The sequence below is a fragment of the Chiloscyllium plagiosum genome, unplaced genomic scaffold, assembly GCF_037043375.1.
Source record: "Chiloscyllium plagiosum isolate Xiang-an unplaced genomic scaffold, Cpla_swu_hap1 HiC_scaffold_18, whole genome shotgun sequence".
Classification (NCBI taxonomy): Eukaryota; Metazoa; Chordata; class Chondrichthyes; order Orectolobiformes; family Hemiscylliidae; genus Chiloscyllium; species Chiloscyllium plagiosum.
Window position 1 is genome coordinate 110,963,469 of NW_028270156.1, and position 23,293 is coordinate 110,986,761.

The window sequence follows — 23,293 nt, forward strand, 5'->3', positions numbered from 1 at the left end:
ATACTTCAGCCGTAACGCCATCCAGCTTTATCTTATGCAGCAGCCTACTATGTGGCACACTGTCAAAGCCTTTTTGAAACCTAGATACACCACATCCACTGCGGACTCGTTGACTATCTTGCTCGTAATGTCTTCGTAGATTTCCAAAAAACCTGTTAAGCATGATCTGCACTTCATGCATCCTTGCTGCATCTGTACAATGGGCCGTTTTCTATCAAAATGCCTTGCTATTTCTTCCTTGATAATACAGTCAAGGCACCTTCCCCACTACTCAGATTAAGTTAACTGGATTATAATTCCCCAACTTTTATCCACCTGCCTTTTTAAACAATGCCATCCCATTTGCTGTTTTTCAATCTGCTGGGACTGCCCCAGAGTTCAGCAAAGTTTTGGAAATTACCACAAGTGCACTTGTTATTTCTCCCGCTATCGTTTTAGTACCCTGGGATACATTCCATCAGGGCCACAGGATTCGTCTACCCTTAGCTCCATTAACTTGTCCAACGCTACCTCCTCTGTAATAATGATTGTTCACAAGTCCTCACCTACCCTCATCTCGTTGGAAAAAACAAGGACTGCAGATGCTGGAAACCAGATTCTAGAATAGAGTGGTGCTGGTAAAGCACAACAGCTCAGAGCATTCCTGATGAAAGGCTTTTGCTCGAAACGTCGATGTTTCTGCTCCTCAGATGTTGCCTGAACTGTTGTGCTTTACCAACACCAATCTAATCTAGAATCTTCATCGCTTCGTCGATCACAGGCATGTTATTAGTGTCGTTCAATATGAAGACTGATACAAAATACCTGTTCAATGCCTCAGCCATTTCATCATATCCTTCTTATTCTCTCACGGACCAACATTTAAGTTAGCCACTCATTTTCATTTTATATATTTAGGGAATCATCTGCTATCTGTCTTCATATACTGTGCTAGTTTTTTTTTCTCTCTCGTGTTCTATGCTACTTTTCTTTATAGCTCTTTTCGTGGCTTTCTGTTGGCCTTTAATCTTTTCCCAATCTTCTAGGTTCCTGCTGTTCTTGGCCACTTTGCATTCCATCTCTTTCAATTTGATAATCTTGCGTATTTGCTTAGACACCCATGACAGACTTGCCCTTTTCTTACAGTCTTTCCTTTTCACTGAGTATGCTTTTGCTTAGGACTTTGAAAAACTACTTTGAAAATCCTCCACTGCTCGTCAACTCTCACCATAAAGTATTTGTTTCCAGTCCACTTTTGCCAAGTCCTCCCTCCATTCTGTTGTAGTCTCCTTCGTTTAACCACAGGACCCTGGTATTGAATTTTATCTTCATTCTCCATCTGTGTTTTAAATTCAACCATACTGTGATCATTCCTTCCAAGTTGATTCCTAACAATGAGGTCATTAATTATTTCTGTCTCATTACACAGGACCCGATCTAGCATAGCTCACTCTTCATTGTACGTGTTTTAATTTTAGACTTCAAAGTATTCCCAAGTAGTCAAACCCAGACTCTTCGGATTCGCTGCTTTTAAGACTGCTAGGAAAGAAAAACAAGGACAGCATAACCTTGTTAAAGGAGTAGTATTGTCACAACACCACACTTGGGACGTCATCAAAAATGTTTCTGAAAATTCAAATTCACTGCATACACTGCTTCGCCATAATTTATTTCGCAGTCGGATTCTTAAATATGATTCGCCATTAATAATTTGATATTGACTTGATCCACGTTCATTACTTTCAAATTAACATAATTCTCGAAGTTCCCTTGCAAAGCATTCTTTCTAAGAGACTCTTGTATTGTCCTGACTGCTTCTTTGGTGCTAAGCAGACTGAAATTCCCTGCTGTCTCCCTGCCTCTTTTAGAAATATTGGGGTTACATTTGCTGCTCTCAAATCTGTCAATTCAATCATCTGGAATTTGGAAGACGGCAAGCAAAGTATCCATTATTCCCATGGCCACCTCCTTTAGGAATCAGAGATATAGATTAACATTCCATGGGGATTTATCAGATTTCAGTACAAATAATATCTCCAAAACTGCTTATTTAGTGATTTGATTGCATTTCCTTTCTTTCTCAGTAGACCTAGAATTGTTTGGAAGCATTTTTTTAAAAATCCTATCATGAAGGCAGAACTGGAGTAGATGCTTCATAGTCTGCCATTTTCCTGTTCTCCATTCGCTAGTTCCGGACTGTAAGGAAGCTACAATTATCTACTCCAAAATTTCACCTTGGTATATTGTACATTGAGAAGATTTTGCATTTCATGCTTGTTAATGTACTCTACCAAAACCCATTACTTCCTGTCTTAAGCTGTTCAATGATTGACCTTCCACAGCCATACAATCACAGAAGGATAGACTCTGTACCATCAAAAATACAGCACGATCTATATTATTCCAAATTCCCTACATTGGTCCCGTAGCCATGAATGGTATGACACTTCAAGTGCTCGTCCAAATAATTTTTAATGGTTGTGATTAGATTAGATTAGATTAGATTACTTACAGTCTGGAAATAGACCCTTTGGCCCAACTAGTCCACACCACCCCGCCGAAGCGCAACCCACCCATACCCCTACATTTACCCCTTACCTAACACTACGGGGTGACGTGTGATAACTGCCCCCTTAGGAGTGCATTCCAATGCCCATGACACTCTGGGTGAAAAAGAATTGTTGAATCATCTCTAAACCTCAAATCCTTCCCTTTAAAAGTGTGCTCCCCTGTTCTTTGCCGCTGCTGTCTATCGATCCTGCCCATGTCCTCGTAATCTTATACTTCTGAATCACGTCCCCTCAGCCTTCTCTCATTCAAACTAAACAACCCGATCTTATCCAGCCTCTCTCCATAGCTGATATGCTCCATCACTGGAAACATCCAGGTGAATCTCTGCACCCCCTCCAGAATAATCACATATTTCCTGTAATGTGGCTCCCAGAACTCCACACAGTATTCCATATTGGCCTCACCAAAGTGCTACATAGATCTTGTAATCTATGCCTCGATGAGTAAATGTTATGCCTACTGCTTCCATTGACTTCTTACGTAACCTTTTATTCTCCCGCGTCACATTCGAGAATGTGTGGAAAAGCTCCCTATGAGCTTCCTTGTGTTACAATTCATTGCGTATTCCCAATTTAGTTCCTTCTTCCAAAGTGCATCACCTCAGTTATCAGACTTACATTCCATCTGCCATTGATCCACCCATCTGACCATTGCATCTGTATCTTACTGTAACATAAGACTTTCCTCCTCACTACCAACCACCCGGTCAATCTTTGTATCAAACACAGACTTACTTATCACACTCCCACTCCCCCTCTACATTCACACCTGTACCATTTATGAATACCACAAGTAATGAGGGACACAGCACTGATCACTGTGGAATACCAGGGGACACTGGTCTCCAGTCACACAAACAGCCTTCTCCCACCGCCTATTTTGTGCAAAATTTTCTTTAACACTGATCTGAAACACACTGGTGTATAGTTCCCTGCTCTATCTCTACAACCCTTCCTATAAAGGGTGTTCTCCTGTCCTCGGAAACCTCACCTGTGACCAGATTCTGTTTAAACATTTGCATCAGCGCCTTTCATCCCTTGTCTCCAACAGCAGCCTGAGATGTAGCTGATCTCTACTTGGGCATTGGTCCAATTTTATATTCGCCAATTCATCAATCCCTGCTCACATCTTACATCAATCGTAAAAGAGCTTCCCAGTCCATCTTCTTGAATTCTGTACCTGCCTCCTCCTTTTCCCAAGTAAAACAGACGTGAAGTTGTCATATAACAATCAATCAGCGTCTCCAGTTTCATGCACAAATTTCCGCCTTGATCCTAGACCAAGTATCCTCAGCAGACAATCGTGCCATCTGAGGAATTGATCTGGAGAAAGCCCATTCAGTATATGTGATCAGTATATTTTACTTAGATCACAACATCAAAATTGTACAGGTACAGTCTCCCCAACTCTTTGTGTTACTCGTGCAGAATGTTTTTACTTCTAATAGGAGCAAATTACTGCAGAAGCATAATCTGTACTGAAACAATCACATGCTCGAGATCGCAGTTAGTCAGACAGCATCCGTAAAGAGAAAGCAAGCCAACACTTTGAGTCGAGTGTATTCTTTATCGTCTGTATTCGGATTCCCTTTAAATGAAGGCGTTTAAAGGGACACAGCACTGAAACCTGTGGCACACCAGTGTACACCGGTCTTCAGTCACACAAACAACCTTCTACCACCACCTATGTTCTCCAATAATTTCTCTAATGCTTACCTTCCCCCGTTTGCATATGTTCCTCTCAATACACTTTGCTTTAATGTTTTCTGCTAACTTACTGTGTGTGCTGATTAAACCTCCTCCTGAATATCTGACTGTACCACATTCACTGATTCGCCATTGTTTACAAATACAAGAGATATCTACAAGAAAAAAATTGTAAATTATAACTTCCCTTTCATAAATGCAGAACAATACACTTGAAATTTGCTATTACTTTCTCAGTGTCCAATAAGATCTTCGTTACAATAGATTGCAACAGATTCCCTACTGTGGATAACAACTAACTGGCCTGTAGTCCTCCACTCTCACACTTCTTCCCTTCGTAATTCATTTGAATGCATTTATAACCTTCCGAAGTGAATACAGAGAAATACAGTGGCCCCGAATGCAATCAATATGTGTATTGCTGTTTTCTCTGAAATTTCAGTTTGAATTATATCTGGTCTGTCAGACTTATCAATACTCATCCCAGTTCTGCTTCCAAATACTACCTCGTAACTATATGTGAATTATTTTAGTCTTTAGTTAGAAAGGTCCCGTGGTGACTTGGTTTAAGTGGACTTGTGCCTCACAACGCACTTCACATTCAACAACCAGATATACGAACAAATCAACGGAACACCCATGGGATCACCAATCTTGGGACTCATAGCAGAGGCAGTTATGCAAAGGTTAGAACAAACAGTCCTACCACAAATTCAACCCAAACTCTGGGTCAGATATGACGATGACACGTTTGTAATCATTAAAAACACGGAAATAGAAAAAACACACCGGATCATCAACGCCACACTCACAGGAATCCGATTCACGAGAGAAGAAGAAAAGGATAGCCAACTCCCATTCCTAGACGTGATGGTACAGAGAACACCGAACGGAGAATTCACCACAAGGGTATACAGGAAAGCCACACACACAGACCAAGTCCTAAACTATGAAAGTAACCACCCCAACACACACAAACGAAGCTGCAACAGGACACTATTCAAAAGGGCCACAACACACTGCAGTACACCAGAACTGCAAAAAGAAGAAGAGGAACACCTATACAAGGTATTCGCCAAAAACGGATACCCGCGCAACTTCATCAACAGATGCCTAAGAGAAAGACCATGGAACGAGGACATACCACAACCAAAAGGACTAGCCACACTACCATACATCAGGAGCATCTCGGAACTGACAGCCAGACTACTGCAACCCCTAGGACTCATAACGGCACACAAACCAACAGCTACGCTCAGACAACAACTCACCAGAACGAAGGACCCGATACCCAACATGAGCAAAACTAATGTAGTGTAAAAAATACCATGCAAGGACTGCACAAAACACTATATAGGACAAACAGGAAGACAGCTAACAATCCGCATACATGAACATCAACTAGCCACGAAACGACACGACCAGCTATCCTTAGTAGCCACACACGCAGACAACAAGCAACATGAATTCGACTGGGACAACACTACTATCATAGGGCAAGCCAGACAGAGAACAGCCAGGGAATTCCTAGAGGCATGGCATTCATCCACAAACTTCATCAATAAAACACATCGACCTGGACCCAATATACCAACCACTACAGCAGACAGCTGAAACTGACAACCGGAAGCGGCAGGGACAGACCACTATACACACCGGAGGAAACATCAAAGAAGCGCTTCGCAGGAGGCTCCCAAGCACTGATGATGTCGCCTAGCCAGGGGACTGATGATGTCGCCTAGCCAGGGTTTTTGCAACAAAAACTTCCAGCTCGGCGAACAGAACCACAACAACGAGCACCCGAGCTACAGATTTTCGCACAAACTTTGAACTCTTAAGTTTATATAATGCAGGAAGGAAAGTATGCTGTATGCCTTCTTGATCATTCAATCGACCTGCCACTTTTAGCGAACAATGGACCTGAACATCCAGGTCTCTCTGTACATCAATATTCCCCAGGGCTTTTTCCAGTTACTGTATATTTCCTTCTCGAATTGGATCTTCCAAAATGCATCACCTCACATCTGCCCTTTCTCCACCCAACTCTCCAATCTATCTACATTCAGCTGTGTTCTCTGACAGTCCCCTCAACTTTCTGCTACTCTACCAATCATAGTGTAATCTTCAAACTTGCTCATCAGACCACCTATACCTTCCTTCAGATCATGTAAGTATATCACAACAAACAGTGGTCCCAGGACGGATCCCTATGAAACACCACACAGAACAGTTGTCCATTTTGAGAAACTCCCTTCCATTACTATTCTCTGTCTCCGTTGCCCAGCCAGTTCTCTAATCCATCTAGCTAGTACACCATGGACCCCTGCGACTTCACCTTCTCCATCAGTCCATCTCATCAAACGCCTTACTGAAGGCCATGTATATAACATCTACAGCCCTTTCTCCACTATCAACTTTGTCATTCCTCAAAGAATTCTATTATGTTTGCTAAGATGTGACCTTCTCTGCACAAATCATGGAAGGTCTTGTGTGGAGTCCGACTTGTTTTACCCTGGAGTAATACTGGTTTTATTTCCAAAGCAGGACTTTATAAATTGCCACAATGATTGTCTGCGTACAAACTGAATGTTGTTTTGAACAATATACAATCTATCCACAAATATAAATCTGCAAACGCAAATTCGCCCCTCAGATTTATAGGTGTGTCTGTGCGAGAGATGCGGAGTGTGTGTGTGTGTGTGTGTGTGTTTTGGGCGGGGGGGGGGGGGTGGCGTGCGAGTGAGAGACAGAGGATGTGTATGTTTGTTTCCATGTGTGTGAGCGAAAGAGGGTGTGTGTATGTGTATGTTTAAGGATGAGAGTGAGAGCTTGTGCTCACGTTAAGACACAGACAGATTTGGCAGATCCCTTTCCCCACACACACCCAGTCCGTGGTTTCAGAGCTTCCATGCTCTGCAGCCTCTGCTCCATTTATTGTTCATGTTACAGACACTGATGCTGTAACTACAGTGCCCATGCTCCATCCAGAGTTGGCTCACTAAATCCTCTGGGCTCCCTGGATGTCTGAGGTCGCTCACAGCACAACCTCCAGCAAACCATCCCCATCCCCTCCACTAACTTTTCAATAACAGGAGACAATCAGATTTCCCTCCACTAAAAGGGAGACAGCTACTCCTTTATAATTTAACTTCAGAATCCTCCTCATGTTTCTGACCACGCGATCAGCTGTGAGGGACAAACACAGGCGTTCAGTGGACAGGCACAGACCAAGTTTTTAAAGACATGTGTCAAAAATGCTGAAACTCCCTGTCCAACATGGAGCACCACTTGGGACACACCGGGAACTGAACAACAGCCCGAAACACAACCCCCTGTCCATGGAGCAACACATGGGATACACCAGCAACAGTCCAGTACACACACCGCTGTCCAACATGGAGCACAACGTGGAACAGACCGGGAAGTGAACAACTGTCCTACACACACACACACACACACACGTGCGCGCACACACACACACCTCTTCATGAAGCACCTTAAGGGACACACCAGGAAGTGAATAACAGCCCTTCACATACTCCCCTGTCCATGGAGTAACACATGGGACACAGCGGGAAGTGAACAATAGCCTGACACACACCATCACTTTATTTCTGAACTTCATGATACCAGCATTCGATACAATACACAACCAAAAACCAAGGCCAGAGAAAGATAGAGATGGACAGAGATATTCACATTAAAGTTAGAAACGGACAATTTATGCAGAAACAGAGCATGTTGTTGAAATATGAGGAACAAACAAGGGAGTGGATCTAATTGGAGCAGTGAGACCTTGGTGGCTCAAATCACAAGAATGAGAATATTGAATAATGGCATTGCCAGATCAGTTGACCAAATTTGTTCCACTAAATTCTGAATTTGCCTCACAGAACAAACGCAGAAACTATACACTGTGACAAGTAGACAACCCAGAGCTGTGCAGCTTATGCCAGTGTATTGCTCAGTAAACCGGACTATCTGCCCAGCATGGGGAGCTATGCAGACTATCCCAGTGTTTTGCTCAGTTCGCTGTACTATCTGGCCAGCATGGGGAGCTGTGCAGACTGTGCCAGTGCATTGATCAATAAACTGAACTATTTGCTCAACATGGGGGGCTGTGCAATCTATCACAGTGCATTGCTCAGTAAACTGGACTATCTGACCAGCATGGGGAGCTGTGCAGACTATGCTAGTGTATTGCTCAGTAAGCTGGACCAGCTGCCCAGCATGGGGAGTATTGCAAAACTTTGCCAGTATATTGCTGCTACATTTGCAAAACGTAGCTGACTCATACGGGACAATTTGCCGCCCATACTGAGAGTGACAGTAAATGGGCTCCCACAAATTAATGTCTCTGTATCTTCATGCATCAGTTCGAGGCAAGGGTTTTATGTGTGCATGTGTGTGTAGTTCTGGGGCAGTGTGAGATGTGAAAATCATTGTCTAAGAGAGAGCACACATGGTTTAAATCAGTTTAAATGTGAACAACTGTTAGGGTTTGGTATAAGGAACAGAGAGAGATAGTTCATGGGCAGCTGTTAATGACGTGCTTGAGAATATTAAAGTAAAGGCATTGCCAGACCCAATAGCATTATAGGTCAGTACACACAGGAATGATGGATGGATGGGGAGTTCTGTGTGATATCAGATATGAGCTGTGGAGTATTGACTCAGATTTGTTTCTGCAGTTTTGCAGCTGAGTGTCAGCAACAGACGAATGCCATCTTTAAGACCGTATTTCACAGCTCATGGTTCAAATAGCAGATGGGATGAGCCAGTGAAGTATATGCTGGATTTATCAGTAGTTTCAATTAGGAATGGTCAGGGTGTAGTGTCAGGGTTTGGTTCATGGCCAAAGGGATCACCACTGTTGTCATTTGTCTATTTCAGCTTCAAATATTGGCCAGGGATGAGATGGAGTCAGAGGAAGGAAATGCAGTTTGTAACCAGAAAAGAAGATAGTGACCTCAATGTCTTCAATATTTAGATAGCAAATGCAGTGATACAACGAATCATGGTTCACAGCTGAAACTGAGCAAGTCAACATAGCAACCTATGAGTAACACTGCCAGAAGCAAGGAGGGAGAGAGTGAATTAACAATTTAGTAGTGGTTTGTCAGGTGAATATCTGGATTCAGAGTCATAGCAGGAACAATAACAGAGGCAAGGAGAGTCGAGTGAATGAAAGATCAGTATTATTGTCAAACAGGATTTATAGAATTAATGACTGAACAGTGAGACTTACCAGGTACACCAACAAAAGCCAGGATTGGATAATAAAAACATTGCATAATGTAAAGTACATATTTGATCCGCCACGATAATGACCTTCGATCATAATATGTAGAAAGAAACCAAACATTCCAATATAAACTCCTGTCCATTCTTGGGACATTCCAGTCTAATGTTCTCAGAGTGTGATCCATTGCAGTAACATTCCAGTCTAATGTTCTCAGATTCTGAAACAATCCAGACTCTTGTGCTCAGTCTCTGATCTCTCCCCTGTCTCTCTGGAGCTGCTGATTCCTGTTAACACTGTCGGCGATGCTCCCACAATAATGTGGGATAACACATTGAATGGAGCCCACTTATCATTAAAAGATGGAAACCGTCCACTGGGGTAATTGCAATCCATGGAGACTAACATTAATCACAGTCACTGAACAAATAGGTCCAGTTAACACCTTCCTGACATCACCTTACATATCCCAATAAAAGGGAACATTTTCTCGGTATGGGTGGAATGGATGGGCGTTGCTGAGGGATGGACCATAAATCTTTCAATCCTCTTATTGTTTCTTCCATGTATGTGGGAGTAGTGCCAGAACACTTCAGGACTGTGTATATTACATACTGTTTATAAAGGGCGACAGTGAAAACGTAACAGACCGGCTGCATAAGGTGACTGGTGGGGTAATTTCCAGAGCAAATAAACCAGTGAATATATTTATTGTCCATTGACTTTGTGTAACGTTGCTCCTGGTTTTATGTGCACAGTTGACAAATTCTTCCATAACCTTGGGACATCATTCAGAGCATCGAGACTGCTGCGCAGGAACAGGAGGAATTAATTCTGTCCACACGCCCCTGTAACAAAGGGAAAGGGAAGGCCATTCAGCCTCTCAAATCTGGTACAGAGGGACGGGAGGAGGCCATTATGCTTCTTGAGCCTGTTATGCAGTAACTATTAGTTGTAAAATACTTATGGAGAAGAGTCGTCCTAATATAATTTTTAAAGTTTTAAATTGAGTCAGGCCAACTTTGACCGATTTATGTTGGCACTTTGAATAGCTTCTTTGGGGAAGCTATTGGCAGGAAAGTGGGAGGCCTTCACAAATGAGTTACAGAGTCTAGTGAAAGCATGTTCCTGTCTATGAGCAGGGTAAGGCTGGTAAGTGGAGGGAATGCTGAATGGTGAGCAGAATGATAGTTACAGACAGTGGGGATCGAGTGAATCCATCGTGGAGTACCAGGGATGTAGGCTAATACCAAAGAGGGAAATCAGGAGGGCAAAATGGGGACATAAGATATCTTTCGAAAGTAGGGTAAGGGACATTCCAAAGAGATTGTGCAAATATTTTAAGGTCAAAAGAGTAACTAGGGAGAGAACAGGACCCCTTAAAGATTAGCAAAGTGACCTATGGGTGGAACTACAGGATATCCGTGAAATACTAAATTAATATTTTGCGTCAGTATTTACTGGGGAGTAGGATATGGAAGGTAGAGAACTTAGGGAAATAATTACTAATACCATGAAAATTGTCCATATTACAGAAGATGAGGAGCTGGATATTTTAAAATGCATTAAGGTGGATAAAACCCTCTGACCTTTTAAGAGAATCTTGGCTAGGCACATGGATTTTAGTACAATGAAGGTTAGTCTGACCTTAGAGTAGGATAAACTGCCGGCACAACATCAACAGCTTAAGGGCCTGTACTGTGCTGCACTGATCTATGAACTAATCAGATGTACCCCAGATCCGTTGGGAGGCTCGGTAAGTAATTGTTCAGTCTCCGGTTGAGATATTTGTATCATGGATAGTCACAGGTAAGGTTGTGCAATTGTTTAAGAACAGTTGGTAAGAAAAAGCCAGGAAACTGTAGACAAGTGGGACTGACATCATTGATGGTTAAGTTGTTGGAGGGGATTCTGAGGGACAGCATTTACTTGTGTTTGGAAATGTAAATTCAGATTAGTGATAGTCAACATGACTTTGTGAGTGGGAAATTGTGTCCCACTAATTTAATTTAGCATTTTGAAGAAGTGACGAAAAAGTTTGATGAAGACACAGAAATGTAACTGTGGAATAGAATATAGACTTTAGCAAGGCATTCAAAAAGGTTCTGCATGGTAAACTGGTCAGCATGGTGAGATCACATGGAATACAGGGAGAGTTGGAGGTAATTGGCTCGAAGGTAATAGACGAAGGAAATGTTTGTGAACTGTTATTTTTTTTTGGACTGGAGGCCTGTGATCCGCAGTGTACCACAAGTATCTAATGAATTTTGTCATTTTATATAAATGATTTGGATGTGAATACAATAGGAATGGTTAGTGACTATGCAGATAACACCAATATTGGTGAGGTAGTGGACAGTGAAGATGGTTAACTCAGAGTAAAACGGGACGCTGATCAGATAGGCTGAAGGGCCGAGGAGTGGCTGATGGAGTTCATGTTAGACAAATGGAAGGTGTAACATTTTGTTGAGGCACATTGTGTTAGCACTTATAGGTAGGATCCTGGGACAGCTACATAGAAATTATAGAAGCACCGAGTCCACACTGACCCTCCAGATATCATCCAGATCAACAAACCCAAACGTTACCCCGGTAACTCTACAATTCCCATAGACAATCCACCGAACCTGCACATCGCTGGATACTGTGGATCAATTCAGTGAGGTCACTAAACCTAAACTGGACATTTTTGGACTGTGAGAGGAAAACCAGACACCCAGAGAAAGCTCACGCACACACAGGCATAAGGTGCAAACACTGCACAGAGAGTCACCAAAAGGTGGAATCGAACCCAGGTAATTAATGCTGTAAGGCAGTATTGCTAGCCACTGTGCCACTCAATGACCAGCTGCGAGAGAGTCTGCATCCTCCCACATTCTCTGGATCCGTCACATCTGTTCAAATGATGTAAAATTCCAGTGCGGTGAATCCGAAAAGCCTTCCTTTACCTCCACCACAAATTTCACATTCTGAATGACAGGGCCTTAAGCTGTGACTGACACATTGCCTGCTATTCTGCCCTCACCCCTTCCCCTTCTTCCCAAATCAAATTGTCCATTAATACTGCAGCATGCAAGATAATTGCTGATCTAAAATAAAACAAAGAGCTGCATATACTGGAGATCGGAAACAAAAAGTGTTCTGACGAAGAATCCCCAAATTAAAAATGTTGACTCACTCTCTTCCTACAGAGGATTAGGAAAACGTGAATTCTGGAATGAATTCCTGATGAATGGCTTACATCTGAAACATCGACTTTCCTGCTCCTTGGATGTGGCCTGACCTGCTGTTGTATTCGAGGGCCAAACTTTCGACTTTCATGTTTCAAATAGTACCAGACCCGTGGAGTTTTTCCTGCAAACGCTTGTGTATCTAATTTCCTGTTTATAATATATACAATTTTTTTTCCCTGCAGTTTTTACTTCCATACATATCTCCCACCAGTGTTGGTTTCTACTTCTTGTTTATAACCTCCAGTCAAATTGTTTCTGTGTAATCTGATTGCTGGCGTGAGATAAATGGTAGATTCGGTGAGATCTTTCCGGAGGCCTTTCTTGATGTCACAAAACCTCGCTGCACTTTGTTCGAACAATATATGGATTTGAAAGGCAGAAAAGGATATGTGCCAAGTGCACGGAAATGGGGTTAATGTGGACGGACATTTTGGTTATTAAGGACCAGTTTTGGTTGAATGGCCTGTCTCTGTGCATGACTGCTGAGGAAAATGGTTTTGGGTTTAGACAGAGAAGATGAGATTGAGAAATTATGTTACGGAAGGATGTAATCACAGGTTTCAGAATGCTGAAATATAGACATCTCAACACCTCCGGCAAAATATGCCAGTATTACCAGGAATGATGGTGAACAGGATATAGGTGTGAGTTCAGATGATGGAGAGTTTTGGATGAGGATTTGTTCTGCAGATTTGTACCTGGGAGTGGTTCAGCAGAGTCTTCAATTCATTGGGCTGAATCCAAGAATAATTCATCTTTGTGTGATTTTCATTGAGTGTGATAGGGGTATTGTCTGCAAGAGGCCGAGCTAATTCCCTGGTGCTTTCTTATCGAACTCACCTCATTAACTACCCACCCTACCCCATGATATCCCTCTCATTCAATACCATCCCGATTCTCCCACCCGTCTTGGCTGGAGGTACCCACCATCGACCCTTATGCCCCTGGATATTCCATGATCCCTGGCACTGGTGCCACCTATAAAAGGACAATGGACACACGATTGAGCTTTCCTCAGTTTGGAGCTGCCCTGTACAATTTACCCAGAGCATGGCAGATAAGGCCGATTACACCACGGGTTGTCAACAGGGTCACGGATATCCTGGTGGATGAGTTAGTCCGTCTCTTCCCAGAGTGGGCCACACCACCAGACCCACCGAGCATGGTCTGAGCTCACCACCGAGCTCAGTGCAGTATCTGCGGTCTGAAGAATGTTCAGTAACACACGACAAGCATCAATAACCTTCCCCATTTTGTCAGCATAAGGGTCACTGTATTCTCTCTGCTTCCTTACACTCACTGTATATCTGTTATAGCACCGACCCCGAACAAGGCTCATGCTCCATCACTCTCACTCCTGCAAGCATGCACATACCCACCTCTCTCTCTCTCCCCCTCTATTGCTTACCTTTGTAATACCCCCACAGATTGTAGAATGCTCTGGAAAATGCTGATTCTGGCATGTTCCAGATAATATTCCAAATAATTCCCAGTTTTAGGAAAATGGCAGTGCCTCTTTGTGTAAAACATTAGGGGAAGAAACAGAGTTTTTTTTAATCACTTGCAATTAAAATCCATAATAGGCCATTCAGCCCTTCTGTATCATTTAATAAGTTCATTTAATATGTGCTGTATCATTTAATAAGATCGGGGGCGATCTGACTGTCACCTGAGCTTCACGTTGCAGGAACTTTCGATCATTCACCCCCCTGGTTTCCTGTCACTGACCAAATGACACTCAGGCACTTTTTTACCACGAGTTTCTTCAAGCATGTGTTCGGGAGGCATTTCCCATGGGGATGGACCCTCCAAAAAATATGCTCCATCAGCTTTTTACTTTTATGCAATGCTTAGCATTCTTCACACAGACCAATCAAAAATATACTCTTAATTTACGGTTATCGATATCTAATCACAATTAGTAATTCTGGTAATTTCGCTTGTGTCACATTATTATATTCAACCAAAGAAAGCATCTAATCACCTGTCTCGTTATAAAATACAATTTCCAGCGGCTTTTTTCTTTCCTCAGCCATTATCTTGACCGACATCTGAATTGTACCTTTTCCCTTCTTATCAAAGTTTATACTTTACTTTGAGTTTGGCTTTTTCTGTCTATAGTAATTATGCAGTCTCCCACTCTGTTGGCTGGCTGGCTGGCTTGTGATGCAGAGGAAGACCAACAGCGCAGGTTAAATTCCCCAAACTGACGGAGGTTACCATGAAGGGGACGTCCTCCCAACCTTACCCTGTCACCCGAGATGTAATGACCCTGAGGATAAACCACAATTTGTGGTCTCACGAATGAGAAAGTGGTCCTTTGGGGCTCTATTCTATCCAGGATAACATGTTATTTTTTCAAAAATATTGTTATTGACAGAAAATATTATTAATGCTACAATGAACCAATAAGTACCCAACTCAAAAGAAATGCAAATTGAACAAAATTACACCATTGTGCATGTACATACAAAACAAAAAGGTAAATAAACGGGCAGAAGAAAAAATAAAAATAAAAACAAATGAATAATACAACTCAGTGTGACAAAACTTTGTCTTTCAACCTACAGGAGCATTAACTAATACATTTGCCCGTAATTATTCCTGCCTGGACATTAGCATCATTAGTCAAGTTTGTCATAGCTATATAAAAGTCCTTATTAGAGTAGCCGATCGGCCTGTATCTTGGTAACTCAAAAAGGGCTGCCATGTCTTATAAGAATCCTGTATTTTCTGCTGCACCATACCTTTGAAAAAGTTCAAAGGGCTATGCTCCATGACGAGCTTGCGAAAACTCAACAGACCAAGGGGGCTTTCAGGCACCAAACACAACAGAATGTTTTTCTGAACACAAAGAGCGAGGGTATTGAAGTATTTTTTTCCTATGCACAATGGTGTAAGGTACACTGGGCAGGCCCACAAAAAGGGAAACCAGATCCATCTCCAATTCTGTCCCCAAGATCCTCTCCATAACACACCGCTCACATAGCGCTGGTGCAAGGTCAACAAGTAATGAGTAAGAGTGCCCATAGTCATTCTGTATTTGAGACATACTCCCATTTTGAATTTTGAGGGAGGATAGGGGGCCAGATAGACTCTATGAAGAATCTTCAACTACATGGCAAGAGTATTCTTACAGATTGAAATCCTTCTTGCATTTTCATAAATATCCTCCCCTGTGTCCAAAGAGATCTGAACGCCCAACTCTCTTCGCAGACCTCAGAAAGGCACAAAGTCTCGTCTGAGAGACCACTCTCCAACAAGGGTACTGACAGAGAGTGTGTTCTTATCACTCAGCACCCTCTTCTATATATCGGATCTGTACGGGTCTGTTAAAAGCGTGGTTCTTTTTTAAATCACATCTCTGATCTGATAAAAAGAAAACAGAAGACATCTCTGCTCGGACGTCTATAGTTACGACTTATTTGACCAAAGCACATCCTTGTTTCTCCCTCAGATAAATCATCAAAGCAAGATACACCGATGAGTTGCCCATAGTTTAAACATGGAATCCAGTATCCCCGGTCGGAAACACGGTATACCACATTTTGGGATAAGAATAAGGTTTGACTATATTGCCTTCGATCGGACACATTGCCCTCAATGTTTTAAAATTATTGATACTCATTGGGAAATGTCAATACTCCATAACAGTCCTCATTTTGTCTATGAATAGCAGACTAATAAGGGAGCGCTTTGCCTGAGAAGGTTCAATATCTAACCATTTTGACGCTGAGGCCTCACTAACATCGGGTAAAGAAGAACTTAATTGATAGCTTTTAATATCTGGGAGATCTACTCCCCGCAAACTGTGGGGTCTTTGTAATTTGGTTAACTTGATAAGGGATCGCTTATGGTGACAAATCAAAGAGCTAAATCATCCATTAAGTCTCCTAAATGTCTGTCCGGGAAACATCAAATAAGGTATTCACATGAGGGAGAGTAAACAAGGGAGGGAATTCATTTTAATAAGAGCTATCTGATCTAGCCAGGATATTGGAAGTGCCTCCCATCTTCGAAGGTCTTGTTTAAGTTTGTCAAACAAATGGACAAATTCCAACTTAAATATAAGTTCAAAGATAAGATTAATGAATATATCTAAATAGGGAATATCCCCATACCCCCGGGATCATTGAAAAAGAAATCAGGTTTCTCCATTGACTTCAGGTATTTCCCCAACATTGCCCATACACATGGCCTCAGGCTTTGTAAAATTAATGGTATTAACGTGACTTCTCTCCCACTTCTGGGGCAGATAGTTTGGGGTCCCTGCAGATGGCCTTCACCAGTGGCTCAATGACCAACGTAATCAACACTGGCGAAAGGGGTCTACCTTGGACTGCCTCTTGGAATATTAATATTATAGGATATCAAAACATTGGTGAGAAACGTGGCCAGAGGATCGCTTTCAAGGACCCTCACCCTCTTCATAAAAACTTTGCCTCGACCAAACTATTCTAAGTTATACAAGACATACAGCCACTCAACCCAATCAAATGGCTTCTCTGCGTCTAAAGGGATCACTAATACCTATATAGTTTGTTCTGGACACGCTTGGACCATATTGAGTAATCTTCTAATGTTGTTCGAGTACCTGCAGCCCATTATAAGCTGGTGTGGTCCAGTTTGACAATGGAAGGAAACCCTTTTTCCAGCCGTAATGTAAGGGTATCAGACAGGATCTTGAAGTCAACATTTAAAAGTGAGTTGGGCCTCTAAGAAGCACAATCTTCCAGTGTCTTCGTTTTTTTAAGAATAAGAGAGACATGAAACTCTCTTAAGGATGGTGGGAGTCAATCGTGACCGTGTGAGTGACTAACATGGTAAGCATCGGCCCTGACAATAAGTTTATAAATTCCACATAAAATTCACTTGGAAATCCGTCAGGACCGGGCGCCTTTCCGCCCTGAAGCTGCTTTATACCCTTCAGCACTGACAATGGTGCATTAAAGCAAGACACTCATTTGGGGGTAACCCCTGGAAGATCCAAGTTCTTGAAGAAAGATTCCTTCTTAATCCTCATAATGCTCAGTCTGATATAATTCGGAGTAAAATCTCCGAAATGCTGCTTTAACCTTTATGGGATTGCAGCTAAGGGTTCCAGTACCTTCCCTAATTGAGGTAATGGCTTTGTGGCTCTCTTTTTACTCGCAAGATATGCTAAATACTTGCCCGGCTTATCACTATGCTCAAACAGCCTTTATTTTGCAAAAGTAAGTTTCTTCTTGGCTGTCTGTGTGAGCATAGAATTCACTGTAGACCGATGTGTTGCGATTCTCTGCAGCCTAGCCACCGAGGGTCTATCACAATATGCCCTCATGGCTGCCTTCAACTGTGCCTGGAGCAAGCGTTCCTGCTCCAGTATCTGCCGCATCCTAAGAAATAATTATTCCTTTGGCATAAGCCTTAGCCCTTTTCCATAGAATGGATGGGTTACTGTTTGAATCTGAATTAATGGCTAAGAAAGATCTGAATTCATTACAGAAATACTAAATGAACTTACTATCCTGAAGAATAAAGGGATCCCTTCGCCAGTGTCTCGAACCTGCTTTATTGTCCTTAAACTTAATCAATAAGTATACTGTTGCATGTTCAGAAATTGTAATATTCCCAATTGTACAGAACACCACCGAATCGAAGATCGCTGCAAGGTGAGGAAGAGATCAACCCTAGTGTGGCCTTTCTGCGGGTTAAAGAAGAAAGTAAAATCCCTATACATGAGGTGGATCTGCCTCCAAACAGCTACAAGCCACAGTTCCACACAAAATTTGCTTAGATTGTTAAGAAGGGGGATTTTGGCCCTTCTGTCCACCGTCGGTGCAAATGACAATTGAAATCTCCTCCTACAATAATGTGCTGCGAAGAAAGATAACTTAATTTGGAAAATGCATCTATCAGGAATTTAAGGCTGTGTGCCAGGGGCCTTAAACATTCAAAATACCGTTTTCAGTCCCCATATATCTTTGAGGATTATGATCCTCCCGTGGGTGTCTCATACAATCTCGTAATTTAAGTGGAAGATTCTTCCTCACCAGTGGCTTTTCCTCTAATCCTAGTATCAAAAGACGAGAAATAAACCCGATCAACCCACCCTGCTGTAACGTGAAATGTTCCTTGTCATCAAGGTGCATCTCCTGCAGTAGGACAATAACCACCCTCTCCTTTGTAAGGCTAAAACGTACCCTTTTCCTATTAACTGGCTCCCCTTAATGCTCCAGATACACCATTTAAGCATGACATTGGCCATAAAACACTGGAACAACATTTGAACTCCAGAGAAGAAGAACTCGAATTACAAATCGCTGAGCATCAATGAAAAAAACTCATAGAGCCTAAAAAAAGACTAACTAAAGCTACTACAGCTAACAAGCTCTCAAACGTTCCATAACTAAATACATACAAAGACAACAAAAACAGGATACAATGGCTCTCAGGAGGGGCATTTACCCCCGCCCACTAGAGGCATTTGCACGTCACAAATCTTTATCTTCTGCCCCATTGGTAATACTGCATCCAGGGCAATTAGTCACAAACATCGGGATTGAACTGCCCTTAGGTAGGCATTCAGTCATCACGATCACCTTCATAACTCCCTCCAGCTTGAGCCGAAACTGACACACAATCTAAGCAAGAGAAAAACGAGTAGTAATATTAATGAAGTTAAAAGTGTGTACTCTACCCATCCCCAACTATAATTTAATAGAAGAAAGATTCAACAAACTTCCTTTAAAATGAGAGAAGCATGATTATCGATATCCATGAAAGAATCCAGCCGGCTTTATAGTGTCCACAAAGTTTTCACGTCCTCTGGAGAGTCAATGGATCTACTGAAAGATTCACCAGTGCGGAGATCTATTGAAAGCATACGGAGCACCGCTGGGTTCATTAAGGAATACTGAATCTCAAGTTCCCTTAGTATTCTCTTGATATCATCAAAAGATTTTCTTTTTTGAATCACTGCCGCTGAAAAGACCTGGAAGAACATAATCCTGGAGCCCTTGTTGGATCTTTTCCCTGTGTTCTGGAAGCTTCCATAAGTCTTTGAATGCCCCTGCAACTACGTAATCGCACAAGGACAGGGTGAGGGCGTTAGTCTGAGTCTGACCTACGCGCGGTAACCTGATGAACTGTCTCACTCTTCACCCGCCGCTCTTCAGCTTCGAAGTGAAGGAATCACGGCAGCCAGTTCTCGAAAAAAAAAATCTCTGGCCGAACACCTTATGTCTCCAGCAGACCGATGATATGAACATTCTTCATTCTGCCCTGTTCTCAAGGTCGTCACCTTGTTCAGTTAAGGTACGGATATGTTTTCCAAGGGCGAGGATCCGCTCCTTAGAGGAATCGATCACAGACTTTGCCCCTGCAGTTTGGCGCTCGACCTCATCCGTTCTGTTTCCAAGGCTTTCAAGTTGCTCGTCATGTTTTTAGAGCACGGCTGAGAGTGGTTCTAGTTTCCTGCTGAACTTTTCTTCAATCATAGCTTCAATCATTTCAAGTAACTTGGTGAACTCGGTGACCAAGGCCTGGTGAGTAACTGGGTCCATCGAACTAGCAGAGGGGGTTGCAACTACAGCCTCAGTCATGCTGAAAGCTTCTGACGTTGCCCGGCGTGTTGGGACTGACTCGATCCTTTCCCGTGTTTTGTCATTTCCACTTGACAAAACGGAATTAGTCAGGATTCTATAGCTCATTTAGTGTTCAATTTTAAGTAAATGACTGTGGTGGGGTAGGTTAGATTACCACTGTGATTCAGAGCCCAGCAAAGCAGACCTTTCATATCGCTGCCATGTTGTTTCCCCATTAAAACTTTATCAATGTTATCATTTCGTTTAATTCCTGGATATTCTGGAGCCGTGCCATTCAGTCCCACTGTCTACAGTTTCCCCAACACTGCACATTGCTGCCCACTACTCGATCATCCTTGACTCATCTGTGATTCGTGAACCTTGCCTCAAAAATATTCAATATATCTGCCTCGAATAGTCTGCAGGAAAGAGTGTTCCAAAGACTCACTACACCCTGAGAAAATGAACATAAACCGACTCATCGATATGTGAGATTAGTTTTATTTTTGTATCCTTATCTGAGAAAGGATATAGCAATATTGGAAGCAGTTCAGAGTTGCTTCCCTTCACTTATTCCATGGATGAAGAGCTGAAAATATGGAGACTTTAACAGGTTACCCTTGGAATGAGTACTGATCTTATTGAAGTATACAATGCCTTGGGGTGAATGGATCAACTAGATACCCACTGGGTGTTTTGCATAATCCAAACTTGAAGTCATTGTCATAGAACCCCTACAGTGTGGAAGCATTCTGCCCATCGAGTCCACACAAATCCACCAAACAGTATCCTACCCAGACCTGTCCCCCTACCCTGTCCATGTAACCCTGCATTTCCCATGACTAACTCACTTAACCTACACATTTCTGGTCACTCTGAGTAATTTAGCATGGTCAATCACTCTAAGCTGCACATCTTTGGAATATGAGAGGAAACTGGAGAACTGGGAAGAAACCCAAACAGACACGGGAAGAATGTTCAAACTCCACATAGAGGGTCGGACGCGGTTGGAATTGACCTCAGCTCATTGCTGATATGAGGTAGCAGTGCTAACCACAAATCCACCACGCTGCTCCATCAGCCCTATTAGTTACCTGCGGCTGATGAAAGAAATCTGCCTGACTTGTTCCTGTCACTGAATCTGGCCCCGTCTGAGACCTTTATCATCGGTCATATCACCAACCTGGTTACATGTAAAATGTGTTATGAGCAGTGGAGGAGTGGGACTAGAAAAGGAAACGGTTGACACCCTCCAACTTCAATCTGAACCGGATTGAGGAGAAATTCTCAAAGTTGGATTTCATTAAAGTGGGAATTCTCTTTCTCAGAAGTTTGGGATGGTTGTATCTTTATATTAAAGCAAGGCTGGCCTCATCTGATTGTTTGTAGACAGGTGAATCAGGGATAATACTGCAGGGAGAGAAAAGTGCAGCTGGGACCACAATGAGATGATCCACTACCTTATTTACTTGTGAAGTGGTGTCAAAGGGCCGAATGGCCCACTTGTGTCCCTCAGCCCTGTGTTCTAATGTTCCATTCAGCCCTTGAGACCTGCTACTAGGGGCAGATCGAGACCACTCCAATGGTTAGGTGCAGTTTCAGAATTGTACTTAGAAAATCCAGGCTGGGTCAGAAAGTGACCACCAACCTCAATCCTCCTTTCCAGGCTTCCCCTCTCTGTAACTTCTGCTCCATATGTGAGTCATGTTCCAGACCCAAATTCACAGTGAATACAGCCACCATACCCCACCAAGGGTTAACTCAAACAAATCTTCCGCTCTCCCTGAACGCAACATTGTAAAATACGATTTCCAGGAAAATAACCCGTTACTTTCCAAAAGCATAACATAAGAATGCAAGAAAAAGGAACAGTAATCGGCTATTCGGCCCCTCAAGCCTGAACACTCATTTAATAAGAACATGGCTGATCGGCTCCAGGTCTGAAATCCGCTTTCCCACGCAATTCGTTGTATACCTCCACAACTCTTTTGGAATAGGGAATTTCAGACATTCACTACCTTCTGAGAGAAGATTGAAATTGGTGTTTCTTATTCGGTATCTATCTCCTTGAGTTCGAGGCTCAGGGGAAACACCTTCTCAGCATTTACTTTGTCAAGCCCCCTCGGTATCTTGTATATGTTAGTAATATCACTCTTATGCATTTCAACCGCAATGAATAATCGCCTCACCATTTTCGATGCACTCAATAAATCAACCCTTTCATGCCATGAATCCGCCTCATGAACGAACCTAGTTACTTGCAACATCAGCATGCTGACGCTATGTTTCATGCACTGGAACACTGCAATCCCTTTGTACTGCTCCTTTTTTGGGAGTGTTCTCCATTAAATAACAGCCTGAATTTTGGTTCTCAGTGTCAACTACAAACTCGGATGTATATTGTAAATAACTGATGCCATCGGCCTGATATTTGTGGTAATCTAGTAGATACACCTTTATCCTGAAGATCCAATAAGCCTGATTCTCCAATTTCTATATGTTAAACCCACCGTCATTCCATGCTAATATATTATCCATCAAACTAAAAGCCTCTGTCTTGTGTCAGAACGTTTATTTTGTGATACCTTGTGCAAAATCACTGGAAAGCCTTACCCTTTATCAAATCTGCTTGTCACATTCTCAGGAGTTCCTGATGAAGGGCTCTTGCCCGAAACATTGACTTTCCTGCTCCTTGGATGCTGCCTGACCTGTTGTGCTTTTCCAGCATGACTCTAATCTTGACATTCTCAGGATCTCCAGAAAAAAAAAGTATGATTTTACTGAACAAAAGTAGTTTCCAATTTCACAAAACCATGCCACTCTGGGTTTAGCTTTTCTAACTGCCCTGCAATTCCTTCCTTACCAACAGGCTCTAGAAGATTCCCAGCAATAATGGTTAGGCAAAATGGTTCCTGCTTTCTGTCTCATTCGTTTCTTGAAGACAGGCGCCACATTGGAGGGTCTCCAGTTTCGCTAGAACACTCCTGTAATCCAGAG